The following is a 21,550-nucleotide window of genomic DNA, read 5'->3' as shown; positions in this document are numbered from 1 at the left end:
ATGCTAATATTTAAAATGAACAGCACAAAAGATAACTTTTGCCTATATAGTGTAGGTAAAGAAATACTGAGATTAGTGAGTTTAGAGAGATATTTTCATTAAAATAATTAAAAATGTAATAAATATATTTAATAGCAAAGGATTTTTTATTGTAAAAAAAAAAAAATTATGTAGGAAATATGCAAATTCTTTAAATTAATAAATAACAATAACCCTCTAATCCTGTCTGTTTCTCGTAAGTACTTTCTGATTCAGGAGGGGAAAACATGGAGTGATGCTCAAGCTTACTGCAAAGCCAACTACACTGACCTCGCTATCATACAAAATACAGACGACGTGGTCCAAATTCAGAATGAAATTCAGGAAAACAGTTCAAATCCAGTGCTTGGATTGGACTGTACAATGACATTAACAGCTGGCGCTGGTCTCTTGGAAATGTGCCACTGGGAAGTTTTAATGACTGGCTTTTTATCCAACCTAAAAATGAGTATGGAAACGATGAGTGTGCAGTGATATGGGGTATGGGGTGGTTAGATTGGACATGCAGTGAACTAATCTCTTTTGTGTGTTTCGATGGTAAATGAACATCATACATTTCCTATTTTTTATTAGTAGGGAAAATTGTCTTTTTTGTTGATCTGTATGTACAAACTGTTTGTCTTTATGAACTTTCAACATTCTTTTATGATATTTAAAGCACTGATAAATAAATATACTGGATCGTTTTTTTAATATTGATTTTATATTATATCGTTTCTTTTCTAAAAGACAAAACATTTATCTTTATTTTTTCTATTTTTAAATTTTCTAGAAACTAAAACTGGTGATGAGAGGTATATTTATGTGCCTGACACTATGGTATGGCTTGATGCTCAGAGATACTGCAGACAGCATTACACAGATCTGGCCAGTTCTAGAGATGCAACAGAAAACTCAGTTCTAATGAATCTGGTACCAGACTGGACATGGTTTGGTCTGTTTCGAGACAGATGCTTGGAAATCCTAATAATGCCTTGAAGAATGAAAACTGTGGTTATTTAAATAACAGTCAGGCTGCTGATGCATTGTGCACAAACATAATGCCTTTCATCTGTTACTTAGGTACAGTAAGATAATTATATTAAATTTCATATGCAGACACATCGCTTTTGAAATCTAATTGTAATTTTGCATTCAAGTTTGTATTGTATGTTTCTTTACATTTCCAGATCCACCATTAAAAAAACAACAAGCCATAAAGATAAAGGTCCAGTCCTATCAGGATCCACATGATCCTGCTCTGAAAGTGGCCATTTTGGAGCAGGTGGGTTTGTTTCATGAGACTGCACTTGTGCATTTCCTGTTTTTATTACTGCAGATAGAACATGAATCTGTGACACACACACACACACACACACACACATTATTATATAGGACATATCTGAGGACAGTGTGGCAGCAGTGAAGTGTGCAGTAGGAACAACAGACTGGTTCAAGGTGGAGGTTGGATTGTATAAAGCAGGGGTGGCCAACCCGCGGCTCTTTGCCTGGTTTCATGCGTCTCTTACAATCATATCGAAGTTTGTGTTTGTGTTTTTTTTTTAATGTGCGTGTTTGCTTCGCTTGAGTTCAATACGGTATTTTTAAAACTTAAATGATCTTGCCCCTACTGGGAAACTTTGCGGTATTTTTATCTCACACACATGCGCATTTGACGAAAATACCGATTGAACTCAAGAGATGCGAACACGCACATAAAAATAAAAACACAAACACAAACTTCCATATGCAAATTGTTTACTTAAATTTTAAGTAAACAGTTTGTGTCAAGTTCGCTCTCAAAATGGCAGGAAAAAATGCACAGCAAACCGAAAATATGAAGATGAACACAAGACGTTTTTAACAGAGTGGGAGAGTTTATATTAATTATGTTGAACGTAATGGCAAGTCATTCTGCCTTATGTCAGGCGTCATTAGTGCAAATCTTCAGCGCCACTTCAGCTCACTCCATGCTAACATCGACCAGGAATTTCCAAAAGGGACTGAACTTCACAAGCACAAGTTGGTCACTTTGAAAAGTCCGGCAGAAAAGCAGATACAGTTTTCCCAAAAATTTAGCTTTAAATTTGGCTTGGAAAATTAAATTTGGCTTGGAACATTGCACGGGCTAAAAAGCCATACAATGAAGGGGAGTTCATTGAATAATGCCTCAGTGACTTTGTTAAAATCTTGTCTTCTAAAAACGACAAACTAAAACGCATTGTATCAGACGTCCAACTGTCCTGCCACACTGTTGAACACAGAATATCGGACATTAACATGGCTATCGAATCACAGTTGCACTCTGACCTGGAATGCCAGAAGTTCCACTAAGCAACATGCATAGTAAAAGAAAAACGCTATTGTAAATGATTATATTTTTTATTGTGAACTTGGTTGAACTGACAGTGTGTGTGTGTGTGTGTGTGTGTGTGTGTGTGTAAGAGGAAGGGATGGGTGATGTTCATGTGTGCCCATGTGTATGATGTGGCTCTTTGCGGTAACACAGTAAAAAAATGTGGCTCTTGAACCCTTTCCTGTTTTCAGTGGTGATGGACCGGTTGAAGGACGAGGTCAGACAGGAGTCTCCATAGACTATGATGTTTGTGGATGATATTGTGATTTGTGGTGAGAGTAGAGAGCAGGTGGAGAAGAGCCTGGAGAGGTGGAGGTACACGCTGGAGAGAAAGGGAATGAAAGTCAGTAGGAGTAAGACAGAGTACATGCGTGTGAATGAGAGGGAGGGCAATAAAGTGGTGTGGTTGCAGGGAGAAGAGGTGGAGAAGGTGGAGGAGTTCAGGTATCTGCGATCAAGAGTGCAAAGTAATGGAGAGTGTGTTAGAGAAACGAAGAAAAGTGTGCGGGCAGATGGAGTGGGTGGAGAAGAGTGATAGCAGGAGTGATTTGTGATAGAAGAGTATCTGGGAGAGTGAAAGGAACGTTTATAGGACTGTGGTGAGACCTGAGATGTATGGTTTAGAGACAGTGGCATTGAGTAAAAGACAGGAGGTGGAGCTGGAGGTAGCAGAGCTGAAGATGTTGAGGTTTTCGTTTGGAGTGACGACGATGGACAGGATTAGAAATAAGTTTTTTAGAGGGACAGCGCACAAAGGACATTTTGGAGACAAGGTGAGGGAGGTGTGATTAAGATGGTTTGGAAATGTGCAGAGGAGGGACATGGGGTTTATCTGTAGGAGAATGCTGAGAATGGAGCCACCAGGAAGGAGGAAAAGAGAAAGACCAGGGAGGAGGTTTATGGATGTGTTGAGGGAAGACATGCAGGTAGTTGGTTTGTAAGAGGCAGATGTAGAGGACAGAGGGGTATGGAGACGGATGATCCGCTGTGGCGACCCCTAATGGGAGCAGCCAAAAGTGGAAGAAGAAGACATATACATTATAGTATATATTTTAATCGAAGTCTGACTGTTGTGTTCAGTATCTGTCACTTTTTTACAGTTTTTACAGATTAGTAATGAATATATTATTCTGTTTTTTAGATCGAGCAAAAACTGAAGAATCATAGGTTGTTCAAGAACATCACAGTGAAATTTCGAGAGCAACCAGATGGAAAGTTTTTTTACAAGAAAAACTAAAACTGAACAGAAAAAGATTAACTTAATTCCTGAGCTGTTTCTTAAATGTAGGCATGTTAGAGTAAGTAGTATGTTCAGTCTCAGCAAGGGTGGAAAACCCTACAGAGAAACGATACTGAAGGGAATGTGTAGCTTATGGGACATAATTTTATTTATGTAGTGGTGGAAGCATCCAGCCAAAATCATCTTCTTCTTCTTTTGGCTGCTCCCATTAGGGGTCACCACAGCGGATCATCCGTCTCCATACCACCCTGTCCTCTACATCTGCCTCTTTCACACCAACTACCTGCATGTCTTCCCTCACCACATCCATGAACCTCCTCCTTGGCCTTCCTCTTTTCCTCCTTCCTGGTGGCTCCATCCTCAGCATTCTTCTACCAATATAACTTATGTCCCTTCTCTGCACATGTCCAAACCATCTCAACCTTGCCTTCCTCACCTTGTCACCAAAACATCCTACATGGGCTGTCCCTCTAATAAACTCATTTCTAATCTTGTCCATCCTTGTCACTCCCAACGAAAACCTTAACATCTTTAGCTCTGCTACCTCCAGCTCCATCTCCTGTCTTTTACTCAATGCCATTGTCTCTAATCCATACAACATCGCAGGTCTCACCACAGTCCTATAAACTTTTCCTTTCATTCTTGCAGATACCCTACTGTCACAAATCACTTCTGTCACTCTTCTCCACCCACTTCACCCTGCCTGCACTCTTTTCTTTACTTCCCTAACACACTCTCCATTATTTTGCACTGTTGACCCAAGGTACCTGAACTTCTCCACCTCTTCTCCCAGTAATCACACCACTCCACTGCCCTCCCTCTCATTTACGCACATGTACTCTGTCTTACTCTTACTGACTTTCATTCCCCTTCTCTCCAGTGCGTACCTCCAACTCTCCCAGCTCTTCTCAACCTGCTCACTACTTTCACCACAAATCACAATATCATCCGCAAACATCATAGTCCAGGGAGACTCCTGTCTGACCTTGTCCGTCAACCTGTCCATCACCACTGCAAACAGAATAGGGCTCAGGGCTGATCCTTGATGCAGTCCAACCTTCACCCTGAACCAGTCTGTCGTTCCTACTGCACACTTCACTGCTGTCACACTGTCCTCATACATGTCCTGCACCACCCTCACATACTTCTCTGGCACACCTGACTTCCTCATACAATACCACAACTCCTTTCTTGGCACTCTGTCGTACGCTTTCTCTAAATACACAAATACACAATGCAATTCCCTCTGTCCTTCTCTATACTTCTCCATCAACATTCTCAAAGCAAATAATGCATCTGTGGTGCTCTTCCTCGGCATGAAACCATACTGTTGCTCACAGATGGTCACCTCTTCTCTCAGCCTGGCTTCCACTACTCTTTCCCATAACTTCATGGTGTGACTGATCAACTTAATTCCCCTGTAGTTACTGCAGGTCTGCACATCTCCCTTATGCTTAAAGATCGGTACCAGCACACTCCTTCTCCATTACTCTGGCATTCTCTCACCTTCCAGAATCTTGTTAAACAATGTGGTTAAAAACTCCACTGCCATCTCTCCTAAACATCTCCATGCTTCTACATGTATGTCATCTGGTCCAACCGACTTTCCAAACTTCATTCTCTTAATCGCTGCTCTCACTTCCTCCTTACTAATCCTATCCACATCCTGATTCACCAACTCCACATCATCCAACCTTCTCTCTCTCTGATTTTCCTCATTCATTAGCTGCTCAAAATACTCCCTTCATCTTCTCAATAGTCAACACATTTCCATCTCCATCCTTTATTGCTCTAACTTGCAGTACATCCTTCCCAGCTCTGTCCCTCTGCCTGGCCAATCGGTACAAATCCTTTTCTCCTCCCTTAGTGTCCAACCTCTCATACAGCTCCTCTTATGCCTTTAACTTAGCCTTCGCCACATCCTCTTTACCTGCTGCTGCATCTCCTTGTACTCCTGCCTACTTTTCTCATCACTCTGTCGATCCCACTTCTGTTTTGCCAACCTCTTTCTCCCTCTGCTCTCCTGCACTTCCTCATTCCACCACCACGTCTCCTTGTCTTCCTTTCTATTTCCAGATGTCACACCAAGTACTTTTCTAGCTGCCACCCTCATCATTCCTGCAGTAGTTACCCAATCATCCAACACCTCTTCACCACCACCGAGCCCCTGTCTGACCTCTTCCCTGAACCTCACACTACACTCTTCCTCCTTAAGTTTCCACCAGCTTATTCTTCTTTCAGTCCTCACTCTCCTCCTCCTCTTCTTCTTCGCCTCCAACACCATCCTACACACCACCATCCGATGCTGTCTAGCTACACTGTCCCCTGCCAACATCTTACAGTCTCCAATCTCTTTCAGGTTGCATCTCCTGCATAAAACATAGTCCACCTGTGTGCACCTTCCCCCACTGTTATAGGTCACCTTATGATCATCCTTCTTTTTAAAATAAGTGTTCACCACTGCCATTTCCATCCTTTTAGCAAAATCTACCACCATCTGCCCTTCTACATTCCTCTCCTTAAAACAATACCTACCCATCACCTCCTCATCACCTCTGTTTCCTTCACCTACATGCCCATTAAAGTCTGCCCTAATCACCAATCGTTCTTTTCTAGGTACACCATCTACCACTTCATCTAATTCACTCCAGAATCTTTCCTTCTCCTCCATCTCACAGCCGACTTGTGGAGCATAGGCACTGATGACATTTATCATCCTTTCAACTTGCAGTTTCATGATCATCACCCAATCAGAAACTCTCTTCACCTCCACTACACTCTTACTGTACTCTTCCTTCAGAATCACCCCTACACAATTTCTCTTTCCATCCACACCATGATAGAACAGTTTAAACCCACCTCCAATGTTCCTGTCCTTACTCCCTTTCCACTTGGTCTCCTGAACACACAACATATCTACCTTTCTCCTCTCCATCATATCAACTAACTCTCTCCCTTTACCCATCATAGTACCAACATTTAAAGTACCAACCCGAACCTCCACTCTCCTACACTTCTCCTTTTCCTGCTGTCTCTGTAGACGTCTTCCTCCTCTCCTTCTCCTCCTTCGCCAACAGTAGCCCAATTTCCACCGGTACCCTGTTGGCTAACGATACCTGTGGCGGTCGTTGTTAACTCGGGCCTCGACCGATCCGGTATGAAATTCTTATTTGTGATCCGCATATTCGATTTGGCACGTTTTACGCTGGATGCCCTTCCTAACGCAACCCTCCCCATTTATCCAGGCTTGGGACTGGCACTAAGAGTGCACTGGCTTGTGCCTCCCAGCCAAAATTAATTTGTGAAAAAAATATTGTGTTGCATGAGAAAGTCTCTGTAGATGTGTAATTTAGATCTTTATAAATTGATAAATATCTGATTGAATGAAAAGACTGTTGAAATTCTAATGTAAATAAAAATGTAAGGAGTGAAAAAAGTGCCCTTTTTCAGTGGAGAATGGGATTAATTAAGGATACATACACTACAATATGCACATATAAGGAGCGATACAAACTTTGTCAGTGTATAATGACATCAAGTTAAAATGGTATTATAACTGAATAATTATTGATATGAAGCTGCTGAATCAAGCAGTATGAACAAACCAAGGCAACTGACTAAGTAGCTTTTTCGTTGTATCTGTACTTTACTGAAGTGTTTCCATTTAGAAAAACTTTTACTTCACTACATTTCAAAGTCAAATATTTTACTTTTTACTCGACTACACTTTGTGAAATCAGTCGTCCCTTTTTATTTATGGAGATAAAAACTTAACTGGTCAAACACACAACAAGTCACCAATCAGGGTCGAGCGCATGCTCCGTTTTAAACTTGTTTTGATTGGCGCTTGGTGTATCTACTGCTCACCAACATACAGTTTAACATCAGTTCAACAGCAAGCAGAACATTTAGAGAGTAAAATAAAAAAAGTGTTGCCACAACAGACAGACAGACAGACAGACAGACAGACAGACAGATCTCAAAAGCGTAGAGAAATCTTCGGATTTAAATACAAATCTTACAGTGACATTATGTATTAAATACATAATGAAATGTTTTATTGATAGAGGCCACAGAGTCTTTGTGTAACAACTAGAATATAAAATACATTTTCACATATACAGTAATTAATTACTATATTCCAGGAGATTTTTCTGCTCAGACAGAAGTTTATATTTTTGTTTTTATTTATCTTTTTACAGTTTTTTTATTTGTATAATTTTGTGTGTTTGTCTGTTCATCTGTCTGTCCATTGAGTCACACTACCAGAAGTATTGTTGCATATACTTCAGAAGGATATGCATATAAAGAGAAGGAAAAGCTAGCTACAGGAGAAAGATGGAGGATCAGCTGCAGCAGAACAACGTCAGCGGTGTGTGGAAGGGGCTCAAAACCATCACTGGTCATAAGGAGCCCAGCTTTCAGGCTGGGGGTGACCAGAAGTGGGTGAATGATCTTAATCTATTCTTTAACAGATTCGATTAGCTACCCTCCCCTGCACCCTTCCAGTCCCCCCTGCTGCAATCCCCCTTCTCTGCTTCCACAGCAAGCAGCTCCAGCCCCACCTCTCTCTGCACTGCTATCAGCTCACAGTCAATACACAACACACCTAACTTCCCCCCCTGCCGATTCCCTCCAGTCAACACTCCAACCAATACACACTGCCCCTCACAGAAGCCCAGGTGAGAATGGAGCTCAGAAAGATCAAAGCGAGGAAGGCTGCAGGCCCAGACGGCATCAGCTCCAGACTGTGCAGACCAGCTGTGCGGCATATTGCTGTACATGTTTGCCTGAGGCTGGGAAAGGTGCCACAGATATGGAAAACATCCGTCACGCCCAAAAGATTTGGGAGACTATCGACCAGTAGCACTGACCTCGCATCTGATGAAGACATTGGAGAGGCTGGTGCTCACTCATCTCCGACCTCTGGTGAGCCCATCAATGGATCCACTTCAGTTTGCCTACCAACCTGGCATTGGAGTGGAAGACGCAGTCATCTTCCTCCTAAATCGGGCTATTTCACACCTGGAAAAGGCTGGGAGCACTGTGAGAGTCATGTTTTTTTTACTTATCTAGTGCTTTTAACACCATCCAACCTGCGCTCCTGAGGGATAAGATGGTGTACATGGGAGTGGACCATCATCTGTCTGCCTGGATACTGGACTACCTCACAGACCGACCACAGTATGTGAGGACTCGTGACTGTGAGTCTGACATGATTGTCTGCAACACTGGAGCCCCGCAGGGAACGGTTCTAGCCCCGTTTCTCTTCACCGTCTACACTGCAGACTTCATGTTCAGCTCAGCAACCTGTCACCTACAGAAGTTCTCTGATGACTCTGCCATCGTCGGTCTGATCACGGATGATGATGACAGGGAGTACAGAGGACTTATACAGAACTTTGTGGACTGGTGCCAACGGAGCTGCCTGCAGATAAATGCAGGGAAAACCAAAGAACTGTTAGTGGATTTCTATAGGCACAAACAAACTTTATCACCAGTGAACATTTAGGGTGTTCACCTAAACAACAAACTGGACTGGACAGACAACACTGAGGCAATTTACAAGAAAGGGCAGTGCAGACTCTCCGCTGAGGAGACTAAGTTCTTTTGGAGTGCAAGGAGAGCTACTGAAGACCTTTTTTGACACTGTGGTGGCCTCAGCCATATTCTATGGAGTGGTCTACTGGGGCAGCAGCATCTCTACTGCAGACAGGAAGAGACTGGACAAGCTGATCAGGAAGGCCAGCTCAGTCCTGGGGATTCCCCTGGACACTGTACAGGAGTTGGGAGAAAGGAGGATGGTAGCTAAACTATCATCATTGCTGGAGAACGCCTCTCACCCCCTGTATGTAACCGTTACCTCATTGAGCAGCTCCTTCAGTGATAGACTGTTACATCCTAAGTGTCTGAAGGAGCGTTACAGAAGGTCTTTTCTCTCTGCTGCTATTAGACTTTACAATCAAAGCTGCTCCCAGTAAAAACCAGTCACCCAAATACAACACTTATTACTTTTTAGCTGTGCAATAACATTACCTGTGTGCAATATTACATGCAACATATGCAATATTACCTGCAATACGTGCAATACCACCTGTGTGAAATACTACCTGCAATGCATACTATTTTTTATACATTGTACTGTGTATATACTGTATATTATAGTATGTGTATATGTCAGCAAGCACAGGTGCAACGGTAGGTGCAGAGTGACTGGATGGGAGGACCCAAATGCAGGATGCACACAAGGTTATGAAAAAAAACCCTGAATTTAATATATATAGTAAAGCAGAGGGCAATACAGGGAAGCAAAACCAAAAAAACCAAAACAGTGCAAAAATCCATAAACTGGCAAACTAGGCAAAACAGGGCAGAGCAAAAGACAAACCTGAAAAACAGTCCAAAGTCCAAAACCAGGAAACTAGGGTGGCAGAGAAGAACAGGGACAGGGATCAGGATACAGAGCAGGCAGGATGGCGAGACTGATCTCAGGGGCTAGGAAACCGGTAAAATAATCTGGCCCGGAACTAAAGTCTTGATTGTCCTTATATACACCGGGAGACGCGGGAAAAAATGGCAAGATGGCCGCCGACCCGGAAGTGCTCACGCACGGTGTGCCCAGGAGATCCTGACAGTATATTCTTTTTATATATTTGCATTTATTTTTATTTCTTTCCTTTGCCGCTGTAACAAAGAAATGTCCCCACTGTGGGACGAATAAAGGTATATATTATCTTATCTTATAAATATCACGTCACAAAGTAAAGTGTGTTATTATTTTAAATAAATCATCTCAGTTAAAGACTAGACTTTAATCTTGAGAAGTAAAAATTAAAGAAAAAGAGAAAAGGTTTTCTTTCAGAAAGTTTCATCTATACTTTTATTTTTTCACACTAGACCACAAAGAGAACAGTATAAGAATTTGAATCTTACCTGATTCTACATAGAGCAAGATTTCTGCGCAAAGTCAGTTAAAAAGAGAATTAGTTACACAATTAACCAGTTTTACAGTCCAAAAGGGGAGTAAAAACTTGTGCAAGGAACTATGATCTATCTTGGATAACACGCCTAGAACATGTGCACTTTGAAAAAAATCACACAATCAGAACAAATTGAAATCTCTGACAGGAAGTGAAGGAATAGAAAGCGTTTGTTTCACCAAGTAGTTTATCAATACAAAGGAAAAGAATATACAGTCACGCCCAGCATAGCAAAGTTAACCATTGGAGATGTGTATTTTAATGAGGAGGGACCTAGAGGCGTGGCGTGGAGGCGTTTTTAATGAGCTGGTCTGTCATGTGACCTGAGAAACAGGGTCAGGATGAGGTTGAGATGATGTTTGGACGATTTTGCTTTCTTTCAATTCTAATCAATGAGTCAAATCTTACCAGAAGTACATCTTCTGAAGTCAAAGAACCTTTGTTTTGGTCAGTATGTACTCACACACACACACTCTTGTGTTACTTAAATACAATGGCTATATATTTCCCCTGGAAGCAACTTCAGAAATTCCTGGGGTTTGCTTACTTTTACCAGAGGTTCATAATATAGCTCCATAACATAACAGCTCAAGAGCTTATTTATGCCCACCCAAGTCTTTACACTACTTCACACATACTGCCAGTTCATCATTGAAATTGATGCCTCTGACAAGGGAATGGGAGCTGGTTTTTGGACAAAGGGATGTAGTGGTTTGCATGAACTATTTAGTCTGAAAAAAGGCAATTACACAGTTTAGTTTAAAGCCAAAAGGATAGTCAATAAATGTCACATTGACAAAACAATCATTTCCCATAATTTTTTACACTACTCAAGTCAAGTCAACTCAAGTTTATTTCTATAGCCCTTTTTAATTTATTTTGATGGCAATAATATGTTCATTGACACAAATACTTATATTTGAGAGAAGTACTAAGGATTTTGCGCAAAAAATCCAATGTATTGTGCTGTTTGTACACATTGTTTTTTAGAATGCGCGTACTGATTTGCAAATCTTAAGGATGATTCGAGAAATGGCCCAAAGCAACTGAGGAAAAACTGTAAAATACAATTTAATGGAACAAATATTAGAATTTAGGTTGTAAATGTAGGTCAGTGCTTCTGATAGTGTTTAGGCCAGCAGAGAAGGCTTTGCTGGCCCTGACAGTCCACCACTGAAGGACCCAATAGCAGGACGCCACTGGAAAGCACAGAGAGTCCGAAAGGGAAAACCACAGACAGAGGAGAAGAGTCTGTCTGAATACTTGAACACGAGGTCCTGGCACACACAGGGTTATTACAGATAGTCCGAAACAATGGTAAAGCAAAGCAGGAGGTGGGAGTGAATGGGGGAGCACAGTCCAAAACAGTCCAAAGTGGAGAGCCGGCAAACAGAGCAATAGAGAAAAGCTAATCTGAGTCCGAACGGAAGCAGGAGTCCAAAAGCCAAGAAAACCGAAATCAAAAATAAACTTTCCACGATGGGAATAGAAAGGCAGGAAGGTCATAAATAAGCACAGAGCCAAACTAGACCCCTTTATCTCCAAGATTCTAGAAAAGGTTGTAGCACAGCAATTATGCTCACACCTATATGTCATCATAGTACAGAGGCAGTGCTGGTTAAGGTTGTAAATGACCTGCTATTGGCCTCTGATCAGGGTTGTGTCTACTTACTTGTTTTGCTCGACCATAGTGCAGCTTTTGACACCATTGATCATAATATCCTCCTTGCTAGACTAGACTAGAAAATGTTGTTGGAATAAAGGAAACAACTTTCTCCTGGTTTAGGTCTTATTTCACTTGATCGTTATCAGTTTTTTGGTGTAAATGGTGAGTTCTCCACATGGTTCTTTACTGAGGTAAAGTTTGGTGTTCCACAAGGATCTGCCTTAGGCCCACTGCTTTTCTCTTTATTTATGCTGCCTCTGGTGAAATTATACATAAACATGATATTCGCTTCCATTGCTATGCTGATGATACAAAGTTGTATATTTCATCAAAGCCAGATGAGAAAGATCAGCTTAACAATGTTGAGGAGTGTGTAAAGGACATTAGACAGTGGATGCTTGATAACTTCCTCTGCTCAACTAGAATAAGATGGAAGTTCGTTTACTAGGACCACATGCTGCTTGAAGTAAACTCTCCAATTACGTTGCATCTCTGGATGGTCTTTCCATCTCAGTGTGTACAGCACCTTGGTAAGACCTTGGTATGATTATTAACTATAGTCTTTCCTTTGAGGCTCATGTGAATGACATTACCATAACAGCCTTCTTTCACCTTAAAAATATTGCTTGTATTGTATGTAGAAAAACTAGTTCATGCTTTTGTTACAACAAGATTAGACTACTGTAACACTTATAGAAAGGGAAGGGCTGTGTGGATTTGCCGGCTAAAAGGCTAATATTTAGACAACAACATGTTTGTAAAATGTTACACATCTATTGGCCTCTGATTGAATTCAAATCCTGCTGCCTCTGATGGGCCCATGAGCAAGGCCCTTAATATTCAACTGCTCAGATAATTGTAGAACTCTTTGAAAAGTGTGTTGGCCAGATGCCATAAATATAATATAAAAAGAACAATCCTTTTAAATGGTAAGTCTCAAATTTGTTATATTTGGTATTAATATTAAACCTGATAACACACAACTTTCATCATTGAGCATTAATTAAAGTCCTCGAATATAACCTTATTGTGCTATTTATTTATTGTGCTTGATTTTTCTAAATGAGAATGCTTATAGACTGGAAAGACAACAAAAATAGTCCATAAGCACAGTGTGTATGTGTAGAGTTGTGTGTAAAATGTGTCACAGTGTGTGTAGGGTGGCCTGTCCAGCCATGTTCCAGTCAGGGGCATGTGGTGTAAATGCCATGATAGAGAGGAGAGAGACTTCAATTATGTTTTCGGCTGTCCTCACTATCTTTGGTAGGGTCTTGTGATCTGAGTTCCCTTTTAGGAACTCACGCTGTGTCGAAACGCTTTACGAACGCCCCGCGTTGTCCACGCTCTGATTCACGTGCAAAATCCGGCCAATAGGCAACTTGTGATGTCGTCGGTGGGCGACGTCACGTAAACCAGGAAGCTTGGCGGAGCTATGGTAGCAGCACTAGTTTCTGTTGTTCAGGTAAACGCTTCGTGTGTGAATCTGTGCAGCCATAAGCTTCAAATGCAAGCAGAATTCTGACTGTGTTCCTTCTTGCCCCGCTTTATTACAGGGGGTGGGGATACACGCAGCCGATGTGGTGTTTGCTTAGCTAAGGAGCATGCTTAGTCAGCTCTTCAGGGAGTAAACTGTTTTAAACAACGCTTTAACCGTGTGGCTATGCTCTCCCGGTGAGCAGTACCCAGCCCCGAGTGGTTGGTTTCTTGATCAGGTGTCTTGGCTCGGGAGGCCAGGTTGTTATCTCTGCAGACTCCCTCCAGCGGTGCTTTCCCCCATCTCCACCAGAGGGGTCGCTGTGGGTGGCGGAGACTCGCTGCCTCTCAGGAAGCCTTGAAGGTTGCAGGCATCGTGCCAGCCGCTCTGAGTAGGTCTGAGGCCAGCCCAGAGGGGTTGGTTCCCTGATTGGATGCTTTGGCACAAGGGGCAATGCTTTTAGCCCTGCCACAAGATGTGCTTCAGGGTGCAGTCTTCCTCCATTTCCACACGAGAGATCACTGCGGATGGAGAAGACCCGCCTGAAGGGTCCTGCAGGGCATTGCTCCAGCCGCTCTGTAAGAGTCAGTGGCAGCCTGGGAAGTGCTCCATGGATCTCTATGGGTCCTGCGTACAATTTTGGTGGGCTATGCGATTCGATTCGGGTCCCCTCCTCCCCCATTCGATGGGATTTGTGGACTTTGGTGGCCCGCCAATGACGTAGCGAGTCGGCTATTGGCCGGAGTTCCCAAAGCGTTTTGACGCAGCGTCTCATTCCCTCAGGGAACTAGGGTTACATCCGTAACCTAGAGACGATGGTGCAGTTCCTGAACCAGGCAGTTATGCAGCTGCTCAGGATTAAGCATTAAGCCACCACAGAAATATCAGATTGACCTTCAAAGATCATCTGTATGTCTGAATCCCCATTTGCTTAGGTTGAAAAAGGAACATTTTACTATTTAATTTGGATAAATTATTACTGACATATATAAAGTGCATATGGAAAGTATTCACAGAGCTTCTTTTTGCACATTTTTTGTTACAGCCTTATTCCAAAATTGATTATAATATTCTATATTATATTCTATATTTTCCTTAAAATTCTACAAACAATACCCCATAATGACATGAAAGAACTGTGTTTGAAATCTTTAAAATGTATTGAAAAAAAAATAAAATAAAATCACATGTACATAAGTATTTACAGCCTTTGCTCAGTACTTTGTTGAAGCACCTTTAAAACCAATTGCAGCCTCAAGTCTTTTTAAAATTTGATACCACAAGCATGGCATACCTATTTTTGGGTGGTTTCTCCCATTCTTCTTTGTAGAACCTCTCAAGCTCCATCAGGTTGGATGGGGGGCATCAGTGCACAGTCATTTTTAGGTTTTTCCAGAGATGTTCAATCGAACATCGAAATTTCAAGTCTGGGCTCTGGCTGGGCCACTCAAAGAAAATTCACAGAGTTGTCCCATAGCCACTCCTTTGTTATCTTGGCTGTGTGCTTAGGGTTGTTGTTCTGTTGGAAATGAACTGTTGTCCCAGTCAGGTCCATAGTGCTCTGGAGCAGGTTTTCATCAAGGATGTCTCTGTAAATTTGCTGCATTCACCCTCATTTTTCTCATGTTTCTCATGGTCTGAAAGTTCTTCACGTGCCTTTTGGTAAACTTCATGTGGGCTGGCATGTGCCTTTTACTGAGGAGTGGCTTCTGTCTAGCTACTCTATTATAAAGGCCTTATTTGTGGAGTACTGCAGAGATGGTTGTTCGTTTGGAAAGTTCTCCTCTCTACAGAAAAACCCTGGAACACTTTTAGAGCCCTTCTCCCCCAATCAAATAAGTCTGGCCGGGCGGCCAGCTCTAGGAAGAGTCCTGGTGGTTCCAAACTCCTCCCACGTATGGATGAGAGAGGCCATTGTGCTCACTGGGATCTTCAATGCTACAGAAATTTTTCTATACCCTTCCCCAGATCTGTGCCTCTGTCAGGCCGTAACTCAATCATGTCTTTATTTTAACACAAAATAAACACACAGTCATGAAGAACTAGAAACTAAAGTAGTCCGCTTGGGACGAGTACTCCACAACGAAAAGCAATGTCCAGAAATGAAAGTAAATCCCCAACACTACCGAGTAATCCTCGGAGATGGAGTCAAGAGCCAGAACCAGCGGGGAAGGCTGGGGGTCGAGGATCCATGGTATCTCCAGCATGACATTCAAAACCGACAGCCTGTGACTCAAGAACGTGAGTTTATATAGTCATCTCCTTAACGAGCCACAGCTGTCGGAAATCAAAGCCGGCGCGGTATAATGAGGCAGCGTGTCTGCTACCGAGGGTGGTGTGGCAGGGGCATCCCTGACAGCTACCGAGGGGGCCGTGGTGGGGGGATCCCTGACAGCCTTAATACAATCATGTCTTTGAGGTCTACAGACAATTCCTTGGACTTCACTATTCTCTGACATGCACGTCAAATACACACTGTTCACCCTGACTGTTGATTTCTGTAAAGCTGCTTTGAGACAATGTCTGTTGTAAAAAGCGCTATAGAAATAAACTTGACTTGACTTGACTTGTTAACTGTGTGCCCTTATATAGACAGGTGTGTTCCAAATCATGTCCAATCAACTAAATTTACCACAGGTGGACTCAAGTTTTAGAAACATCTCAAGGATGATTAGTGGAAACAGGATGCACTTGAACTAAATTTTGAAGGCTGTGAATACTTGTGTACATGTGATTTTGTTTGTTTGTTTGTTTGGATTAATTTGCAAAGGACATTAATTTGCAAAAAAACTTTCATGTTTTGCTGTTGTGGTGTATTGTTTGTAGAATTTGGAGCAAAATACTGAATTAAATCCATTTTGGAATAAGGATGTAACATAAAATGTGGAAAAAGTGAAGCGCTGTGAAAACTTCTTAGATGCACTGTATTACGTGAAGATTTTGGACAAAGGGATGGAGTAGTTTGCATGTGCTATTTTGTCTTAAAAAAAGGCAAATACACAGTTCAGTTTTTAAGCCAAAAGGGAGTCTCTGAAGGTCACAGTGACAAGCAGACTTGCTGTCTAGACAATGGAATGGAAACTCCACCCTGAAATGGCCAGTCAGTTTTGCAAAAGATCTTACAAAACAAAGGTGAGCCTCTCTGCTTCACATGAGACAGCACAATGCCCACTCTGCTTCTCTCTGACTCCTCCAGCTCCCCTGGGTCTTGGTGCATTGCGTCCTCACGCATTTCCACAAATCACTCTGCTCCAGGAAGCCCTTATGAAGGTCCGTCAGCAAGGGACTCACTCTTTAATGATACCACCTTGTTGACTGACCAGAGTATGGTTCTCAGATCTAATATTTCTACTGAGGTAAATCAGCAAGAAATGCACAAATGCTCAATATAAAATATAAGACTTTTCAATAATTTCATATGACACTTTTATCGTAATTAATAGAGCAGTGTTCATCCATTGTGCAATGTTCATTGACAATTTTGACCCAAGTCCCCATTTATTTTCAACTGGTGCTAACCAACATTAGCAATGTTTTTATTTTCCTATTGCATTATCTTTATTTTATTTATTCTTTTACTCAGTAACAGATATGATTTATGTATTAAAGTACAATACTTTAAACAAAAGATAAGTAAAAGAAATATTACAGATTTTAAAAACTACTTTCAATGATGTTGTACACAAAATATACAAATTTACAGTAATGCAAGTTAATTACTCTCCACCTCTGCATAAAGCCTTTAACCCTACTCTATGGTTCTTTTCTGTTAGTGTCATGGTAAAGAAATCTCTCAGCATTTATGGAGATTTCCATGTGTCCTAATAAGGCTGTATCCATTGTTAAAGATCACTATGTAAGACCAAGATGGCGCGTGCACAACGTGAGGCCCAGCGTCTCTCCAGATTTTGCGATTTAGTAGCAATTTCTCCATCAACAGTGAGTTTATTCACTCAGAACAGGCTTGCACACATCTCATACAGCCAACAAGCATTAAGGAATGATAACAACACTACAAATAACCTGAATTGCTTTGTGCTAAGTTATATAATCATACGTAGTGATGTGTTTGCATTTATATAATTGATCAGGAGTTTCAGTGAGTTTAAGGACAACATTTTAGTGATGAAGCAGCATCTGTTCATATTCCTGTTAATTGCAGGTGAGAAAAGTGTGTGTGTGTGTGTGTGTCTGCGCGCACCTAGTTTAGGCACTGGATCTTCTGGAAGCCAAGGCTTATACGACCAAATCCAGCAACAAATGCTAATATTTAAAAGAAACAGCACTAAAGACAACACCACTATAAAGCTAAAAGTTAGTTTCCCGAGACTTTTGCCGATATTGTGTAGTTAAAGAAATATTGAGATTATTGTGTTTAGATAGATATTTTCAATAACAGAATAAAAAAAATTCATAAATATATTTAATAGCAAAGGATTCTGTAGGAAATTCCATCTGAAGATTATGTAGGAAATATGCAAATTAATAAAATGTTTTAATTTAATTAATCACAAATTTAAATTACATTTAGCAAAAAAAAAATGTACTCTTCTCCACAGGATTTGCCCCTTTACATAACATAATGCCTTTCATCTGTTACTTAGGTACAGTAAGATAAAGTTATATTAAATTTCATATGCAGACACATCTCTTTTAAAATCTAATTGTGCATTCAACTTTGTATTGTATGTTTCTTTACATTTCCAGATCCACCATTAAAAAAACAACAAACCATAAAGATAGAGGTCCGGTCCAATCAGGATCCACATAATCCTGCTCTGAAAGTGGCCATTTTGGAGCAGGTGGGTTTGTTTCATGAGACATTTCCTGTTCTCATTACTGCAGATAGAACATGAATCTGTGACACTTACATACACACACACACACACATGCACACTATAATATAGGACATATCTGAGGACAGTGTGACAGCAGTGAAGTGTGCAGTAGGTAAGACAGACTGGTTCAGGGTGGAGTTGGGACTGCATCAAGGATGGGCTCTGAGCCCTTTCCTGTTTGCAGTGGTGATGCACAGGTTGAAGACGAGGTCAGACAGGAGTCACCGTGGGCTATGATGTTTGTGGAAAATATTGTGATTTATGGTGAGAGTAGGGAGCAGGTTGAGAAGAGCCTGGAGAGGTGGAGGTACGTGCTGGAGAGAAGGGGAATGAAAGTCAGAAGGAGTAAGACAGAGTACATGTGTGTGAATGAGAGGGAGGGCAGTGGAGGGGAGAAGAGTTGGTGAATGTGGAGGAGTTTGGGTATCTGGGCTCAACAGTGCAAAGTAATGGAAGTGAGAAGTAAAGAAAAGAGTGCAGATAAAGAGACCTGTAACTCACGAAAAATAGAGTTAATACTAATAAATTACATAAAAATGTTTGGAAAAACTATTTTATTATTATATTATTCATTTAAAGAAGTAAATAAAACATTTATGACAAGTAATTCACATTTTTTGTTGAGTTTACAGTACAGTACATGTACAATTCCCTTTGAAAAAGGAACCATCAAAAGAAGAGAGTCTAAACCTCTACCTCTAACCTTTTGTTACTTGCAAAAAGTCATTGAATGTAACCCCAGCAAATATTGAGGTTACACTGTATATTGGTAGGAGAATGTTGAGGATGGAGCCACCAGGAAGGAGGAGAAGAGGAAGGCCAAGGAAGAGCTTTATGGATGTAATGAGGGAAGATGTGCAGGTAGTTGGTTTGAAAGAGGCAGATGTAGAGGACAGAGTAGTATGCAGACGAAAGAAGAAGAAGGGGACTTATACATTATAATATACATCCTAATCGCAGTCTGACTGTTGTGTTCAGTATCTGTCCCTTTTGTTTTTATACTTTTTACAGATTAGTAATGAATATGCAATTCTGTTTTTTAGATCGAGCAAACACTGAAGAATCATGGGCTGTTCAAGAACATCACAGTGAAATTTCGAGAGCAACCAGATGGAAAAATTTTTTCAAGAAAACTAAAACTACAGAAAAAGATTAACTCAATTCTTGAGCTGTTTCTTAAATGTAGGCTTTTTAGAGCAAGTAGTATGTTCATTCTTAGCAAGGGTGAAAACCCCAACCGAGAAACGATACTAAAAGGGAATGTGTAGGTTATGTTCTATAATATTATTTATGTAATGGTGGAAGTATCAAGCCAAAATGATGGTTTAAAAAAATCTTCCTAAAACTGATAGATCTTCCTAAATTTATAAATATCTGATTGAATGCTTGAAAGCAGAAAAGACTGTTTAAATTCTAATGTAAATAAAAATGTAAGGAGTGAAAAAAGTGCCATTTTTCTTTGGAGAATTGGATTAATTAAGTAAACTTATACTACAATATGCACATATAAGGACCGATACAAACTGTTTCAGTGTAGAATGACATCAAGTTCAAATAGTATTACAACAGAATAATTATTGATATGAAGCTGCTGAATCAAGCAGTATGAACAAACCAAGGCAACTGGCAGCGGTGGACAGTAAGGTAGTAAATGTAATTCGTTCCTGTACTTAAGTAGCTTTTTCGTTGTATCTGTACTTTACTGAAGTATTTCCATTTAGAGAGACTTTTACTTCACTACATTTCAAAGTCATATATTTTACTATTTACTCAACTACAACTCAAAATCAGTCTTTCCTTTTTATTTATAGGGATAAAAACTTAACTGGTCAAACACACATCAAGTCACCAATCAGGGTCAAGCACACACTCTGTTTTGAACTTTTGATGCTTGGTGTTTCTACTTATTACCAACATACAGTCCAGCATCAGTTCAACAGCAAGCAGAACATTTAGAGAGTAAAATAAAATGTTTTGCCACAACACTGGTGGCCTTATTTGCCAGATTGTTTTTGAAGTAGTTGAAAAGAAGGTTTTGGGCTCATGATAATTGTAATAGACATCAATCAGTTGTAGGGTCTGGGTAGGATCCTTTTGTTGAATAGGTGAACGCATGACCCTGACACCACTTTTAACCTTTAACATCTGCATATCAATCACAGACTGGGCCTCACAGTCTACAGTTATATTGGGGCGTCTTATGTCAAATTATCTTCCTTAATGACACAAAGGAAATAAAAAGGCTGTCTCCGTTCTCTCCAGCTGACTTCAAAGGGCATTCAAATGATAAGGCAGTTCACGCTCTAAAATCAGCCCCTACCAACGAAGCACACTTGGAGACATTTTCTTTATTTAGGCCATAATAACATGTTCCAAATTTCATATGATATATGCATGTGTTGTATGTATTCCCCTTTATCATATCAACCTAGCATATACCTCTAAATTGACATTAGTTACACTTTAGAGGCTTATGTCCAGGTGTATCAATATATCTCTGCCTCAATGCTGTCTTTTCCTTTCATGCTTAATATAAAAATGATCTGCTCTTTATTTCTCAAATAATGGTGCATTTTATATGATCAGGACGTGTACCGTACTTTTTTGCATAGACATGCAAGCAGGCCGAGACAAAGAAAGTTTTTCCATCTAAAAAGTTCATGCCTGGTATTGGCCATTCCAAAAATAGTTGTGGCTAGGGGCCTTTAAATGTCCTGAACCCCAACCAATCGTGGATCAAACCTTCCTTTGAGACAGTTCTTCTGGCAAGCTTTACCTCCAAGGACCTCACCCAAAGAATCAAGATGAAAGAGATCAAGCCCCTTTATCAGGGTGAATTTTGATTCCTTAAAGATTCTCATTAGGTTGTGGTCAATTTGAGGTTAAACTTGCCATTCCTTTTTCTTTCTTTCTTTCTTTCTTTCTTTCTTTCTTTCTTTCTTTCTTTCTTTCTTTTCTTTCTTTCTTTTCTTTATCTC

The 21,550-nt window shown here is 40.7% G+C and overlaps 1 long non-coding RNA gene across 2 annotated transcripts; it reads left to right on the top strand.

Moving 5' to 3' along the window:
* Positions 1-845: 845 nt before the first annotated feature.
* Positions 846-20,001, top strand: LOC124391498. 2 transcript variants are annotated; one of them, XR_006926990.1, is made up of 3 exons: positions 846-1,101; positions 18,442-18,536; positions 19,616-20,001. It is a non-coding gene; the product is annotated as an uncharacterized LOC124391498 (long non-coding RNA). The 2 variants fall into 2 exon arrangements; XR_006926989.1 differs by lacking the exon at positions 846-1,101 and adding an exon at positions 10,817-11,041.
* The last annotated feature ends 1,549 nt before the right edge of the window (positions 20,002-21,550 follow it).

The sequence above is a fragment of the Silurus meridionalis genome, chromosome 9 (assembly GCF_014805685.1).
Source record: "Silurus meridionalis isolate SWU-2019-XX chromosome 9, ASM1480568v1, whole genome shotgun sequence".
Lineage (NCBI taxonomy): Eukaryota > Metazoa > Chordata > Actinopteri > Siluriformes > Siluridae > Silurus > Silurus meridionalis.
The sequence above is the reverse complement of the archived record's forward strand: the minus strand, read 5'-3'. Positions and strand labels throughout refer to the sequence as shown.